We start from the raw sequence: 17,432 nt of genomic DNA, 5'->3' as shown, positions 1-17,432 counted from the left end.
GTGATCCTCGCCCTCTCCAGCGGCCGTTGCTCTTAAGAGTTTAATAACGTGTTATAGCTCACGCCTGACAAGGCGGGAGGGCGAGTTTGAAAGGTGTTTGCACTTCAAAAGGAGGCTTTGAAGAAAAGTGATGTTGTTTCATAATGTATGTGTTTACTAATGTATGTGTTCACCAACGTGACAGCAGAAACAACACAACACATCAATGAGGGGGGGACAGAGAGGGGAAAGTGAGATGGAGTATGTGCCAGAGGGGCGGATGAGAGGGGTGGTAGAGAGAGGCAGAGGAGAGAGCGAGAAAAGAGACAGATGTGAGAGATGGAAAGAGAAAGGCGCAGACAATTTATGTGGGGAGAGAAAGGAGACATAAAGAAGCAAGAAGAGAAGAAGACTGCGTGGGAGAAGGAGAGAAAAGAGAGCGAGAGAGGGAGAGAGCGAGAGAAATGAATGGAGAAGCTGGAAGACAGAGAGAGCGTGAGGGACAGACATAAAGGAAGAAAGAGCAAGAGAGAAATAGGGAAAGTTGGGTGGAGAGACAGAGGGGGAGAGAGGCAGACAGAAAGCAAGGGCGAGAGAGAGTAATCGGCACTTAACGTGGCTTCTGAGATGCTTGTGGGGTAAGGACGAACGTGCCGCGGACTGAAAGTGTCTTCCACACGCCACATCTTCGCTGCACAAGACCTCTCGGTACATTTCACAGTCCACGCCGCTTTCTCTGGCCCAAAATGGCGCCGATTTCAAAATGAAGTCAAAGTATGTACTTACACATGGCATTGCCCTTTAAACATCCATCCACCAGGGTGGTGCACGCGCCTCGTTGTTTGTGACCCGGCGGCTGCTTCCAGCCAGAGAGACAGGATGCGACCCCACTGCCTTGGTACATGGTCTGTGAAGCCCGCGTCAGCTACTTTCACCTGAGAAATAATACTTCGGGTGATGCTGTGTGGAGACAAACGGAGGTGTGTAACACACAATCCACACCGCTGCACTTTAAGCAGGTCACGAGTCACCTGAACCAGCACTAGGGGTCACTAACCGCTGGGGTCACTGACAGGAAACGGGTCTCAGCACTACCTCACTCTCTCTAAAAGAAGTGCTTCGAAGCACTCCAGCTGCTCCGAGTGTGTTTAGCCGCAGCGGCTCTTGTGCACTGTGCACTTGTGGTATTCTCTAGTGGCGGAGACCCCCCCCCCCCCACCCCCCCACACACACACACAACAGAACGAGATTTACTCCCACAGTGCCTGATTGAATGCGTTGTGTCCGTGTTTTGTTTTGGTTTTACACACACATATCACGCAGCCTTTTCGAAAATAGCCTGATTCTGTGTGTGTGCGTATGTGTGTTACTGACTCCCAATCTTGACTCTAGGGTTTAGATTGAAAACTATTTCCTTGCTAATTGGGAATCTCGAGCAGGACATACCATCTCTGTAGCTCATTGGCTAAGAGTTTGCCCAGTGCAGGCTTCAGAGCGCTATTGGTTACTAGATATAAGAAGGCCGTTTCACGGGATCTAATGTGATGAGCCATCTCTGCCTCCGTTGATTATTTGTCAGGGCGTGGCCCCTGAATGTAGTCGCCGAATGGCTATTTTTGCTGCGTGAAAGCCATACTGTTGCGTAATCTACATACTACACAACAAAGGTGTTATTTTGGTCGACTTCTTTTCCTCTAAATTGTAATACCTTGGTATCATTAAATAAAACATTATCTTCGTTTCTTTTGCGCCTGAGGCTCAGCACTTTTAGGGATTTCGAAAACTGAGTAATAGCACAGCACGAATTCGCTCTAAATTGTTTAGTGCAAACAGTAAAACAGAATATTTTCGGAATACAGACAGAATATTTTCGATTGTGTAAGAGGGCGTTTTTAAAACACATTACAGCGAGTTTGTCCAAACCCTTGGCTGCTTTCCAGGACTTTAAATTTAGAAAGTCTGCATTAAACCACAGAGAGCACAGAGGACTCTTTCTGTGGCATTCGCAAGTTTAGTAACAAAAATCAGTACGATGCCCCTGTAAACTGCGTGCACCCTCCAAATGCACGTTCATGTGCTACCCCATGGTCAACACCTGAAATATAATCCCTGAAGGCCAACGGAAGCGACCCCTGACCCCCTCCGAATGCAGGTGCTGGAGAGGAGTCGCTGGGCTGTCATCCTCTGCTAGGCGGCTCTCAGCAACGCGGCTGGCGCCAATTTTTGAGGAAAAAGTCACGCAAGAACTATAGGAAGTGCACGATGCGTGACGCGTCATGCAGACACCGCTGCTCATTGTATTGTGCAGTAACTTCGGCATGGGTACCCTAAGCCCCCCTTCCTCAATGGTCGTTGCTCCCTGTTTGCCGTGTTTACACCCACACCCCACGCAGCCCCACCCCTCCCTCCACCCGTGGTGAACGGCTCCGCTGCAGCGGACAGTTAGCTTCCAGAATGGGCGAACTGCCCACCACACAGCAGCCGTCATTTACCTGTACTGGCCGGATGGTTCCTGTCGCTCAGGCCGCCTCGTCAGCCCCTGCTCGTAGCCGGCAGCAGCGGAGCTATTCACGCCCTCTGGAAAAGTGTCCGGAGAGAGTCGCATCACGTCTGTCCCCACTCACTCCAATCTTCAGGCTTCTTAGTATGGGGTTTACTGTGAGATGGAGCAGCAAAGACAGAAAAAACAGAAGTTTATCCGTGGTGGGCTCTGCGATTTCAGATTTTTAATAACCACCCGTACACCCTAACTTCCCAAATCACTTGTGCAGATGCTCGTCGGTGAACTGCCGGCTGCTGTCCGGTGCCAGAGAGGCGTGTTTCAAAATACCACCATTAACGCTCTTTTTACTGCGCTAATTGGAGCGGTACGTTTACGGGATTCAGTTTGCGCCAATCGGCAGTGTAATACCACACTCCTTTCACTGATTTGCGGAGTCAAATGTGAAAGTGTGAGCAATTTGTCACTTGCACTGTAAGATTCACGTAACTGTCTGAGGGAGGCTTGCTTCATAGCTGTGACTTGTCCACTTCCGGGCCAGAAGACAGTGAAGCATTTTTTCCACTGCCCATCACAGCAGAGATGGCGGGTTTGGGGCTTACCCACAGGCACTCGCCGGCAGGCAGTCCATACTGTATCATTTCACTTCTCAGCCGCGAAGACTTTGATACTTTTAGGGATGTACACAAGTGTTTGCCCGTGGACTATAGTACTAACTGTACTCACGAATACATTTTTGCCGGGTCATTTTTTAATTGTGGTAAAATGGGAGAGTTCACAAGTGTGGCAGTTTTGTGTCGGAACAATATACATTATAGCGGTCTCTTCCCTGCTTCCAGTATCGTGTACAATATATGTGCAAGCGTCAGCTTTCAACCCAATGCATTGAACACCTGTCTTCTAGTCCACATGCCAAACCCTCGCACTGTTGTCAAGGGGACACGACGTGACCCCTACGCTGCACGTCACACACCACTTGACATTAATCCATGCCCACCAGCAGGCAGTGCAATAGCACATGTACTTTGCTGCTCACGGAGGGGGCGGGACTAGCTACCAGAGTCGTGTATCCCGCAACAGACCTTGCAGTGACGGGCATATGGAAGTCTGCTCGTGATTGGTGCGTGTGTTGCACGTGAGTGGTCCTGCAGTGCATAGAACGTAAACATGTCAAATTCTCTGTCCCTACGGGCCTAAAGTTGTAGCCCATAACTCAGTAACGTATATATTGCATAAGGTGAGTAAGCTATAGATTATATCACTGGATGAATTTTTAGACAGAACAAGAAATCCGGCTATCATTCTCAGTGTGATTAGATACATTATTTATTGCAAGAGCGTTGTCCGAAGAATGGCCTAGCACTGCTTTTCAAAATATGCCCAAGCCACTTATTAAATTCCCATGAACATAAAATACATTTCATCTAGATCGCAGCATATAAAATATCGAAATCACACGACGTCATTTATTCTTCTCTGGGATAAAATGTGAGATAGACTGTATACAAATAAACAAATAAGCAAAACCTCTTACTGATAAGTCAAATAAATATATACCTCTGATATAACACTGCCTGCTGTCGCGTATATTATTTTACCAACCATGTATTTCAAATGCCGACAGCAGGTAGCCTATTACAACACATTTAACGCTTTATCACAAGTAGATTTTGTATCCCTGTTGCAGACATGTATTTACTGGGCACGAAGTGTGAAAGACTGCAGTTAACAGAAGGAGTTTTCGGCGGTGTTCCACAGTCTACACCGTTCAGGGGCGCGTGAACCTCGCGCAGCGCCCGAGCTCCAGGTCTGTTCCCTGTCTAGAGTCCCTGTGAGGAGCGACATGATCCGGTGTCCAGCTCCTGTGGGTACCGGGAGCTCTCCAGGGCGCTGCCCGCACCTCCGTGCTACCTGCACCGCCGGCTGCGCTCGCAGACACCGCGCAACATGGCGTAAATCTCGGCGAACTGCCACTGGCATTCAGCGTCCGCTTGTTTCAATGATAAACAACACATCTTCACAACTGCATTTATATCTAGGATTCCCGGAAGCCTCCTTCGCGAGCGGGGTTGTTGTGCTTTCAAGTGCAAACAGAAGCAGGTTCACTTTTGTATGTGCGGTGCACGTAGGGAATGTGCGTGTCCGTGTGGAGAGGATGCTCACACGCACAGACCAGTCATTTCCCAAGTCAACAGAAACGCAGCTCTTTGACATCATTGTATACAAGTTACGAGTACGCAACACACACTCACTTACCCCCGAGTTCCCTGTCAGACTGGACTCACGCGGAGTGGCGGCGCGGTAGAGCTCACAGGCGCACTGTAAAGTTCTTTTTGTTAATTTGCAGGATGAGAGAGTTCTGCTCGCAGATTTCCCCCTTTCGCTAGGCTTTGAGCTCTCGACTTGACTCACGGTCTCCGCGACTTAACAGAGATTTCTCCGAACTGCTAATAAAGTCAAGAGCGCTCGTGTTTTCCACCCCCTCCACTCCCACATCCTTCCACCCCCCCCCCCCCCCCTCAACGACCCTGGATTCTCCGTGGTCTGAAATCGGCATTTCACGGTTTCTTTCATTAATCTTCTGGTCTGCAGGCCCCGCTGTAAACCGCCGTGTTCTGCACTCGGGGTGCCCGGGCCTCTCTTTGTCATAGCTCCTCGACAGGCCAGGGGTCGGCGAGGCCAAGCTCCGCAGCCCCCTGTAATCCGTCGCTATTCGGATGCAAATGACAGAGCGGGCCTGGACGGGCGCCGCGGCCCGGTGAAAGCCGGCGTCCCCGGCCTGTTTACACGGCAGGTTTCATATGGGAGGGATTGAAAAATCTTCACTCACTTAATGCCTCCTCTCAGACCCTAAACCGGCGCCCTTTAATCGCGCGTACTAACTTCTTCTGTTCTTTAAAATTACATATTCATGGCTGACCCTTGAAAGGTGCGCGAGCCATGACCTCCAAGCCCATGTAGTTGTCCACATAGCAGTCGAGACTGAGCTCAAAGTGCCGTAACTGACGCCCCTCTTCTCCCCATGTCAATATTTTCCTTCCACTTCCCTCTTTTTCGGTGTAGAGTGCGCGCCTACATACCACAATGTAGTGTTATTATCATCATCATTAGCAGTAACTTTGTATTGCAGTCCGTGTTATAGACAACGCACTACCATATTAACGCTAAGAGAAGAGCAAGAAGAGTGGCCATAGAGTGAAATACATTGATGTGTGACACTCTTAAAAACAAGCATTTGCAATGCAATAGGTCTCGCATTTGCATGAGTTTGAGTTATTGGCATTGTAAATGACAATGCATTTTGTTTCTGTGTTTTGAAAACCTGGAAGTGGTGTGTAAACATGCACTTAAACTTATAGTCCTTGCTTACGAGAAGCACGGCTGGCAGTAAAAGAGGTGCAGTTACTGCCAGCCTAGCTTCTCCTAAGCGATGACTATACGTACAGTGTGTGTTTATGCACCTCTTGCAGGTTTGCAAAACACATAAATAAAAGGTATTGTCATTTACAATGCTAATAGTTCACATTTTTTCGCAAATGTGAGATCTATTGTATTGCAAAGGATTGTTATATACGTCACAAGCAAGACATTTTTTCTATAGCATTAGAAAACATCTATGTAGCTTCTTAGTGGGCATGGTGTAAAAAGCATGATCCACATTTTTTGTATACTGACAGCTAGGTTATTTCTTTCCTACCGCATCCAACCCCATGCTAGTTTAGAAGCAACCTCTATGCAACTGGGATAAGGGTTTCTATCCTCATTAAAAAAGGTACACTGCCTTTCAGTAATGTAGCGACAGGTACAGCAGATTGATGTGTGTGCCTCCTATGTGATTTATAAATGTAAACTACAAAACAATCTTTAGGTGAGTCATTGGTGTGCTTATGTTATAAACATTGCCTGGAATTGTTGGTATTTTCAGAGCCCCAGGCTTACTTTTAGTGCTCCCTCTGCCTTAGCAACAGCATGTGTAAAGCCCGAGTTGAATGCTAGCACCCACTTAAGGCAGCACCATAAAACACCTGCCTACTATTGCTTTAATGTTCCACATCGATGACCAGGAACAGGAGAAGGATTTTTAGCACTGCAGGCAGCATAGAAATGTCTAGAGCACTTCCCAAAAACATAGAAATGGCGATGTGTTGGTCTTTTGTATCACATTACTATCGGTAATAGGTGGTGCCTTAAGGTTGTTTCTTAACCTTTTGTTATCAAAGCCCCAACCATGTAATCTGAAGTAGACGAGTGTGTTTGAAAACCAGAGCCTGTGAAAGGAGAGGGATGCAGGAGTGGGGAATGGAAAGAAGCAGGCTCTGCCATGCACAGCTTAGCAGCCATGCTTGTAAAGGGACTACAGAGATCCGTTGCAGCAGCAGCAGCTGCGTCACAGAAAGGAATGTCGGCAACAAGCTAGCCGGTAGAATGAACTGAATGAGCATAGTGGAGTACAGGATGAGCAGAAACTGCAGGACTGTTTAGGGGGGGAAGGGGGAGGATCAACCTTCCCACTGACAAAGCCCCTGCTAAGGTCCGTATTGTTACGTCCGAAACCTGATCAGCATGGGTGTCCACTCCGATCCCCAGCTGAGAATATACGTTAAGCCTGTCCCCTTGCTACAAAAAAAGAAGAAAACAAAATGTCCAGAGCTCATACCGTTTGAAGTCCCTTATTACCCTTCTCCGTGCGGGTATAAACATTGCTAATAGTAAAAATAACTTGTACTTTCCCTAGTGCATAAAAGACCAGTTTACCTCCTTTATGAACCCGGAGTACAGGCAACCACTGATAACGCGCAGCGACACCCAAGGGAAGCACAACGCTCGACAAGATGAAACCAAATCGCAGGTGGAACTACAGGGTGTTGTAGCCTGCCATTAACGGGAAAAAATGATGCGCACTTCTGCAAGTTTGCAAATGTACTAGCGCCACTGAATGCTTTTTTTTAAAAACGAGCTTTGTAGCAATTCTAGCGCATGTTGAAGCATTCACGCTTACTTATATAAACAACCCCCTACTCCCTTTACTTACATGATGGTACATCCCAAACCACACAATTCGTAAACCTAAGCAATGCGCTCTACAAACGGCCCCCGCGATTAAAGTATGTTTCAAGAGCACCGCACTAACAGTTATAGTTGTTCCAAGTATTTAACCAGACTTAAAGGTATTGTTTATTTTTGAAACATAAAAATGGGCACCCGTGTTGTGAATAGATTAGAAGCGGGTGCCATGCTAAAAGAGAGCGTGGCGCCCGTGCACAGTAATTAAGCAAGTAACAAAGTGCTCTGTTGTGATGTTATGCAACACTTCTGAGGGATTTGTTTTTTTATTTGTGTGGGCAAGCAAAGAGTTGTGCGATAACATGTGACGTCCTTCTTTGTGCTTGTCTTTAAAGCACTGGTAGACCCCTATGTGCCTGGAACCAGAGCCAATGGTGGGATCGGGTAGATGGGTGCGCAGTGTGTTTTCTTTTCTAGGGAGAGGCTTCCAGGTCTTTAGCAGCTGTCTAGTCTCATCTGAAAGGGAAACAAGAAGGGCTGGGCGAGAAGGGAGGGGGGAATGCCAGCAACAGAGGAGCCCGCGAAAGTGAAAGTGATCGTGATTACGATCGCTACGGAGGAAAGACACATGGCGCTGCGCGCGTGCACGTTCACGTGCACTGTAGCTTTAGGCCACGGCAGCACTTTGAAAAGCCCAGATATAAAATGTCTCTTCGAGCCTTTGGCTCGCGAGACCTAATGAGGGGGCAAATTTACTAACATTTCAGATAACACAGCACAGCAAGGCAACTTTGCTTCCCTGCATGAAAAGGAGTCATCAGAAATGTGCCATATTTGCAAAAATATGGCCCATTTATGCTGCCTCCTTTCGCTTGCGCAACTGTACTGCCTAGCGCCAACATCAAGGTGCAAGGGTGCCTGCACTACGGGTAGGATTTCTTGTGCATGATGGGGCACCTTCCTGCATAAAAACAATACTTAAAGTCAATCTTTTTTCTATGTGTGTTGCACAATGCAGCACACGTGGAAAAAGGAAGTAACAAGGAGAAATAAAGAGATTTCTCCTCTGTATACCTGGGTCTGGGAGGTATACCATTTTGACATATTCTCAGGCTTACAACTCTATGTAAATGTGGGAATGTGCCGAAATCTAAGGGTGGATGCATGGGAATGCTCACACTCCACCCATGGAACGCCTCCCTGCCGCAAGGTAATGCAAGGCCACGAAATACTCTTCCTTTTATTATCTTAGATTTACTAAACGACGCAGACCCACGCAAGGTGGCTTTGTGTGGCCGAGTAAATACCAGTTAAGGGGTTGTGCTGCCTTGCATAGCCGTACATGATGCAAGGGCAACAGAAGAATGAGTACATTTGCCCGGAAATATATATGGTGAGCCTGGCAAATACATGCAGTATTGCACTGTGAGACTAAGTCCTAAATACTTGCCAGTAATCTATTTTTTTTTGGGGGGGGCAGTTTTTTTATATAGCGCAAACTCAACCTGAAGGCATTGGAGTGCATTACACGAGTATCAGTTTAATTTCACACAGACCGATTAATTTTTGATCTTTACACACAGGGAGATTGAGTGATTTGCCCATAATCAGACGACCGTGAGTGACACTGAGACTCAAACCTGGTCCCTCAGTTTCACAGTCAGCAGTCCGTATGTCACATACTATCCTTGATGTCTCCTTTTGTCCTATCTCGTCCTAGTAGTTCGGCCGCGTTCGACACGGTGGACCACACCATTCTATTACACCGTGTCGAACAAGCTGGCCTCAGTGGCACGGCCCTCTCTTGGGTTAAATCCTTTCTGACGGACAGATATCAGGCGGTAAAGCTGGAGAACTTCACAGCCCCCACTCTACCAACCACTTGCGGTGTCCCACAGGGCTCCTCACTGTCCCCCCTACTTTTTAATCTTTATCTTAAACCCCTCCTGCACTCCTTGAAAAACAGAAAAGTAATCATTTTTAACTACGCTGACGATTTGCAGCTGATATTCCCCCTCAACTCCCCGGATTCCGTCGAGGAATTCCAAAAGACCATGCTGCATATCCAGAGCTGGATGGATCGGAACCACCTTAAGCTAAACCCAGGAAAGACTGAGTTAGTACTCCCCTGTGACAGCGCACTCAGCTGGGGACCCCACTTCTGGCCACCTTCCATGGGCACTCCCCCTTCACCATCCCAGACAGTGAAAAGCCTTGGAGTCACTCTCAGCGCCGATCTCTCTCTGAAAACCCAGATCGGAACAGTGATCTCCTCCTGCTTCTTTCAACTGAGAAAAATTGGAAAAATCGCTTATCTGTTGTCTCACTCCGCCCTCATCCAGGCAGTACTCGCGCTAGTCCTCTCGCGATTAGATTTCTCTAACTCGACCTACCTCGGCCTCCCCCTCACCATCTCTAAACGCCTGCAGATTGTGCAAAATCAAGCGGCCAGATTAATCTTCAGGAGCAACCGCAGGCAGTCAGCCAAACCTCTGTTAGCCTCACTCCACTGGCTCCCCATCACCCATCGGATCATCTTTAAGACAGGCTGCATAATTTTCAAGGCTCTTCACGCAAAAAGCCCTAGATTCATCAACCAACTTATTATCAAACATATCCCGACCCGTGAGCTTCGGTCCGCCCACCTATTCCTTCTCAAGGCGCCGACCTTTAAAAAGAAAAGACTCGGCGGATCCAGCTTCGCACACCTCGCCCCAAAGACTTGGAACTCTCTGCCCTTGTCCATCAGGAGCTGCTCCAAGCTGATTGAGTTCAGACGTGCATTAAAGACCTGGCTATTTCAACAAGCGTACTGCTAGAACTCTACATCCTCCGAATCCTCTTCTCTGTTTCTCTAGCGCCATGAAACCCCTGGGTGTCTGCGCGCTTAACAAATTCCGCATAGAAATAGAAATAGAAATAGTACCTGTGAAATAAAGTAACAGAGGCACACAGGTAAAGTCTAGGAGAGACTTTATTATACAACCCCAACCATCGACTCGTTGGGCAAACTGGCAAACCTAGAATCCCTGGATGCCATGGTTCCACGCTAGAACATCCAGCGTGGAGCCAGACAATGTCACACTTCTTCCTTCCTACATTTGAAATATATATCAAAGAAAATAAAGAAATAGAAAGATAATCCATACCTTCCGCCCTCTAGAGTTACACAAAACAATAGAAACGGTAAATAGTTAACAACAAAAGAGCATTATTAAACAGAATCAATATCTCACAAAATCATTTAAAAGCCTTGGGAATTTGCAGACTCTAACACTCTTGCGAGTAGACTTACTTTTCAAACAAGGAGAGACTCTGTCAAGAGACTCCGATACATCAATGTTGTTGTAATTAGGCCTAACATGAACAACTCGACTGTGGTTCCAGATGCGACCATCATTGGTTTTAACAGTAGGGGTGGGCGATATTTGCGAAATTCACTTTTGCAAATTATCGCGAAAATGTTAAAAATCTCCGCAAACACGTGGAAATATCGCAAAGATGCAGAAGTTTTTTTCCCGGCCGTTTGCGGTATTTTCTGCGTGGTCGCTGCTCGCCAACTTACCCATGCGGTTGCTCGCGGGCGCGGCCATCTTGTTTTCACTTGTCTCGGGGTGCATGATCGCGAGAAGAAAGACGTGATCGCGCGACGAATGACGTTACTGCGGGCACGAACTGTCGCGAGACAGCGCAAATGGCTACCAACAATCCAACATCTCGTGGAGAACACGACCGGATCGGGAAAAGTTGTCGGCGAACGCGGGGATTCAGGTAAGGCGATCGCGCGCACTCGAGAATGTATTATTTTACAGAGCGAGCAAGCAAAAAATTTCCGGTAAAATGCGGATTGCGGAAATTTTGACATTTTCTCGCTCTCCGTGGAACGCAAAAATGTCAAATTATCGCAATTTCTACGAGCGGAACGGAATTTTAGCCCAGGCCTATTTAACAGCATTTTTAAACAGTTTAACCACACTCTTTACAGCAGTGAATTTTGACCAGTTTTGACATCCAACAGGAGCTTTGATTGTAAATTTATCACCAATATTGAATCTAATAACCTTACAAGATTTGCGTGCATCAAAATAACTCTTCCTTTTCCCTTGGAGAGCTAATTCCTTGCTCCTCCATTCACCAATACCATTGTCCTTGAGACCTTTATCCAGTAACATCCAGCCTGGACACAAAATGGTATTTGCAGATCTTCCTTTAAATAATTCAAAAGGTGTCTTCCCAGTTGTAGAGTGAGGTGTGAATCTGTACGCAGATATGCGATTTTGTAATTCATCCCTCTATTTCAAACTGTTAACTCTTGCTAGTTGTATGCTTTCTTTCAATGTTTTATTCAATCTCTCTATGGCACCATTAGATTCTGGATGATAGAGTGAAATTTCCTTATGTTCAATGCCAGATTTAATCAAATAATCTTCCATCTCACGTGAACAAAATTGTGGCCCATTGTCCAACAGCAATGAACAAGGAAAGCTTTCGCGTTTGAAGATTGAATCCAAAAACTTGATTATACACTGTGTCGTGATGTCCCTCAAAGCACTCACTTCAACCCATCGTGAATACAAATCTAACAACACAATCAAATAAGGTGTTTGGTGTTCCCCATGAAGAGGCCCGACATCATCCCAAGGACACATGGGTAATTTCCTACAAACCATGGGAGATTGTCGGGGCTTGAGAATTTTGTCACTCACAGAGCAGGCAACACAATCATGCACCACCCATTCCACCATGAGATTTAAACCAGGCCACCAGAACTCCTGTCTAATACGTTCCTTAGTTTTAGAAATACCCATGTGTCCTTCACGTGCCATTTGGACAATGTTTTTCCTCAAACTCTCTGGTGGAACAAGCCTAGTACCTCTAGTCAACACACCATCAACAACAGCCAGTTTGTTAGACACCAATGACCATGGCTTCTGAAGTTTATTCTCCATGTCTCGAGACAACAACTCCATTTCTCCTAGTATTTCAGCATCATTCTTTAATTCCTCCTTCCATTCATTCTCTTTTATCACACCTAAAGTGATATCACACACACATACGTCAAACTCATCCTCTAATCCCTCCTCACATGAAAGATCCTTAGACTCCATGGTGTCCACTAAACGTGAAAGACAGTCAGAAGACACATTTGAACTGCCAGGAATATATTCAAATGCAAAATTATACTCCTGCAATGATATGACCCACCTCCTAATTCTAGAAGAGATCGAGTCAAGATTTTTTTTTTCAAAAATTTGCTTGAGAGGCTTATGATCTGACCTGACTATAAAAGAAGTACCCCAAACAAATTTCTTACATTTGTTGAGTGCCCAAAACATGTCAAGAGCCTCTTTTTCTATGACTGAGTAATTCAGCTCAGTCCCCTTCAGACATCTGGAAGCACACGCAACCAATTGCTCATGTCCATCTCTCACTTGTAACAAAAGAGCACCCAGACTTTTTTTACTTGCATCACTTATGATATATGTCACATCACCAGGTTTAAAAGCTTGTAAGTTTGGAGCATTCCTTATATCCATTTTAACACCTAAAAACTCTTTTTTACAGACCTCATTCCACACAAACACCACGTTCTTGTGCAGTAAACTCCTCAGATGTAGTTTTGTCTGCAAAATTTCTTATGAATTTACCATAAAACTCGATCATCCCCAAGAAAGATGATAGTTCTTCCTTCGAACATGGTTCTTTCAAATTCTCTATGGTGTCAACTAACTCTTTCTTAGGTGACACACCACTTCCAGAAATATGGTGCCCTAGATAATCGACCTCAGTTACACCAAACTTACACTTATCGCGGCGTAAATTCAGACCAGCCTTAAGTAATATTTCAAGCACTTTAGCTACTCTAGAATCATTTTCTTAAATGTTTTTTTCCATATATCAACACATCATCTTGGTAACATCTGACACCTGGAATCCCTTTAATAACATCATTCATAATTCTCTGAAAAACAGAGGCGGCTGAAACTAAGCCAAAAGGCATTCTTAGGAACTTAAATGCCCCCATGGGAGTTATAAATGGAGTCAATTCTTGTGAACTCTTACAGAGCGGCACCTGGTGGTATGCTGATGTCAAGTCTAAAGTACTGAAAAAAACAAGCACCCTCTAAGGTCGATACGATTTCCTCAATAGTTGGAAGAGGAAACTTGTCCACAACAACCTCCTTATTTAGTGCGCGAAGAGCCACACACAGACAAATCTCATTATTGGCCTTCCGTGCGACAACTATCGGAGCCAACCACTCAGTAGCCTCCACAGGCTCTGTCACACCAGTAACTAGTAATTTATCAATCTCTTTTTGAACTGCATCCTGTACACTGATGGGAATTCTCCTCACTTTGGCAGCAACAGGTTTTGCACCTAGTTTTAGTTTAATCTAATAGTTATAACTTTTTAGGCAACCTAGAGTGTCTTTGAACAAGCCTTCACATTTTTTTTTTCAAATTTGCTTTCAACATTTTCAATAGACTGCACTTGCACAGGAGGTTTTCCATTGGGATTGAGAATAACACCCAAATGTGCTTGATGAGTCCAACTCAGTAAGTTGTCCCCTTTCTCCGCCACATACATTTTTGCATCAGTAAATCTTCCATTGCATTCTACACAACTCATAAAATAACCTAGCATTTTAATGAGAGTTCCACCATAACCAGTAGGCCTAACATCATATTTTAACAATTTAATCTTACTCATGAAATTCTTTTTAAACTCTTCCTTGGATATGAACGTGAGATGGGAGCACGAGTCAAATTTCAATTTTAACCTTCACATTTCCCACCTTCACCCACTCAGAAGGATGTTTCACTCCACACTCATTTACCTGAAAAGAGACTGCTCTCACCTCACTTCTGCTATCAGTCTTGGTAAAAAACGACAGTTCTTTGTGAAGTGACCTCTTCTCCCACATGAGCTACAAACTACTTTAAGTGCTGGACACTCTCTTGCATTTGCCTTGTGTCCAACTTTACCACAGCGATAATATGTTCCTTGAAATGTCATCATACCTTTTTTCATAATTATTACTCACAGTTTTGTTTTCTACCTCTCTACTTTTGTTGTTAGAAGATTCTGGTTTTTGTATGGCCTGACATATCACCTCTTCCACTTTCTCTGGTTGACTAGGTGTTTTTCCCACCTTACTCAACTCACCTACACATTTGAGCATATGTTCTACACCTTTCCCACTTATCATCACCTCATCCAAAGGTGGTTCATCCTTTAACCAAAGCTCTTCTCTTATCTTATCACTACTACCCCTTAAAACAAATTGATCACGTATTCCCTCTTCCACCAGTTCCCCAAATTTGCAGCTGGAAGCTAACTTCCGTAGAGCGGTCACAAATTCCTCAACAGTTTCTTCTTTACCTTGTTCCCTCAACCCAAAGTAATATCGCTCCATGATGGTGCTTACCTTGGGCAGGTAATGCAAATCTAATTGTTTGATGCAAACTTCATATTCGTTCAACCCCCTTTGTACTGCTGGGCTCAACTGTGGTAGATTCTCAAGAACCTCTTGCCCTTCTCCTCATGGACAGTGCAGTAATAATGCTTGTTTCCTCTCTGCGCTTAGATTAACCCCACATACTCTTGCATAATTCTCAAATATTTTCCTCCATTTTTTCCACTTAACCGGGGGTTCCCCAGGATTCGATAGAAAAAACGGAGGTGCAGTAACATTCTGCATTTTATACTTTTTTAACTGACCACTTTTCTACAGCAATGTTGTTATATATTTACTAATATACTTTCTCTTTTCCTTTTTTAATTAACTTGTTATATAGTCTTTGTCCCAGTTCATCATTCTAACCTTTAAAGTCTTCTTAAAGATTTTCCTGTATGGGTGTGCCTATCACCGCGATGATAAGCCAAAATAAAGGTGTGCTTATCACCGTGGGATTCAAAAAGATCTTCCTGTAAGGGTGTGCCTATCACCGCGATGATAAGCCAAAATAAAGGTGTGCTTATCACCGTGATATCAAACTCCAATTCCAAATCTTAAGCTAAACTCAGTCCTTCAATTATTTAAATAAGCCTGAAAACGAAAGATTTCCAAATTAGGATTCCCAAAATGGCCACCAATGTCAAAACATAAACATTCGGGCCTGTTTTACATCCGGCGGAGCTTGTTTTCCTGAAACAGATGGAAACACCCTTCCGGGTTGTTTCCACAGGAACTTGGGCACATGCAAGGATGACATCACCACCGTGAAGCGCAGTCCGGCACTTGCGTTTCAGACAGCAACGGAGCTCGCATTACATTCTGCAATACTTGCCCGCACCAAAACTCGTGTTTGCCGCTTCACGCTTGGTTCCTCAACCTCCTCACACCAGTTACTCTGCTCGGTAGGTGGTCGTCATGTCTTCTCCTTCTGCTTACTGATTCTTTCCATCTTTATCCTTTTTTCGGCTCCCTTGAAGTGAACAGTCGATGTTGGGGTTATTTCTCATCCCTTTGCAATACCATCCGATCGTCGCCAGTGAAATAAAGTAATGGAGGCACACAGGTAAAGTCTAGGAGAGACTTTATTATACAACCCCAACCATCAACTCGTTGGGCAAACTGGCAAACCTAGAATTCCTGGATGCCATGGTTCCATGCTAGAACATCCAGCGTGGAGCAAGACCATGTCACAACCTGCAACTTCAGGGTGCTGCCACACCTCACCATACATCAAGTTGCTTAGCTTAAAACCATTGGACAGCCCCTTTCACTCCCCCTCATACTTTTCCCCTTCCTCCCCAGGTCCCCCTCTTACTTGGCACCTTAAAAGAGGGAAGGGACTTCCTTAGGGTGGCCACTTATCACAAAGACACAATCTGGGTAATAACGGTAAATATTAAGGATAAAGGGGCAAAATTCAGAACCAACATTCAGGACCAAAGGTTAATTTTATGGACACATTAGAGTAAGTCAAGCAATAATGTACTAGTGGGAGACCGGCCCGAGACCTGCCCAAATCATCCCACAAAAGGGGAGGGGGTTCTTTACCACAACACGCTTCCCCCTCTCACCCCTACAGGGTTGGGAGTTGCCCCCGTGCATAAGGGTGACAGAGAAACACGACATCAACAAATATCAACAAATTCTCCAAACTCTTACATGCTATTTACAATACTTACATCAACATCCTTTAATTAGGGGAGCTAATAATACATGGCATCTCCTGACAACCGAGCTCAAAGGAGTCATGATTGACCACCCCTCAGGCACCATGGCATCGACCATTCCCAATGATTTGTGAAGTGATCCTGATACAACAAGTTGCATATCACAAGGTGAACTCACCTGCCACCCCAAAATAGAGGGAGCGTGGGCCAGCATGAAAACTGGACCCCAACATAACCATGCCAGAGCCAACCCAAAAGGGATCCCCCAGGCACCCAATTGGGGATGGGCCAGGGTAACCGGTCTATACCCTGGTCCCCTGGCGCAGACGCCCTCCCGCAACATCCTACGGGGCCATGTAATGAAGTAACGTGGAAGACTAAGGACAATTGCGTCATGGGAGTCCCGAACCCTTCTTTACACTCCCACGACACTCCCAGCCCTGGTTTAGGCCAAAGATTTCCTAATTCCATCCTGAATTCGCCTGCACTTCAATTACTGATGCCAAGGTTGTCCACCTGTTTTGTGACCAAACATGACTCCTTCCCTAACACCTCCCAAAAAAAGAGAGTGTCTAAGGTGATGGGAGGGTGAGAAAAAACAGATTCACTGCATGAGCTGCAGCAGCAAGGTCTCAAATGTGGGCACATCAGCGCGGTTGTCGGGGACAGCCAGGCAAGGAAAATCCAGGTGAGTTGTGCGGAGAGGCACTCCCCCTATTATCCCACCTGGCTGCCCCGCGACCCACCCAGGTACCCATCCCCACCGATTGCCTTCCGGCCAACGGCTGATCCGCGGGATGCCAGTGAAATTCAAATCTGCGG

The 17,432-nt window shown here is 45.7% G+C and overlaps 1 long non-coding RNA gene across 1 annotated transcript in view; it reads right to left on the bottom strand.

The window, feature by feature from the left end:
* Positions 1-17,432, bottom strand: part of LOC146821735 (uncharacterized) — a 182,296-nt gene that overhangs the window by 5,414 nt on the left and 159,450 nt on the right. Inside the window, exon 3 of the long non-coding RNA XR_014962763.1 lies at positions 2,472-2,635. This is a non-coding gene — a long non-coding RNA (uncharacterized LOC146821735). The remainder of the gene's footprint in view (positions 1-2,471; positions 2,636-17,432) is intronic.

Source organism: Triturus cristatus, chromosome 6 (genome assembly GCF_964204655.1).
Source record: "Triturus cristatus chromosome 6, aTriCri1.1, whole genome shotgun sequence".
Taxonomy (NCBI): domain Eukaryota; kingdom Metazoa; phylum Chordata; class Amphibia; order Caudata; family Salamandridae; genus Triturus; species Triturus cristatus.
The sequence above is the reverse complement of the archived record's forward strand: the minus strand, read 5'-3'. Positions and strand labels throughout refer to the sequence as shown.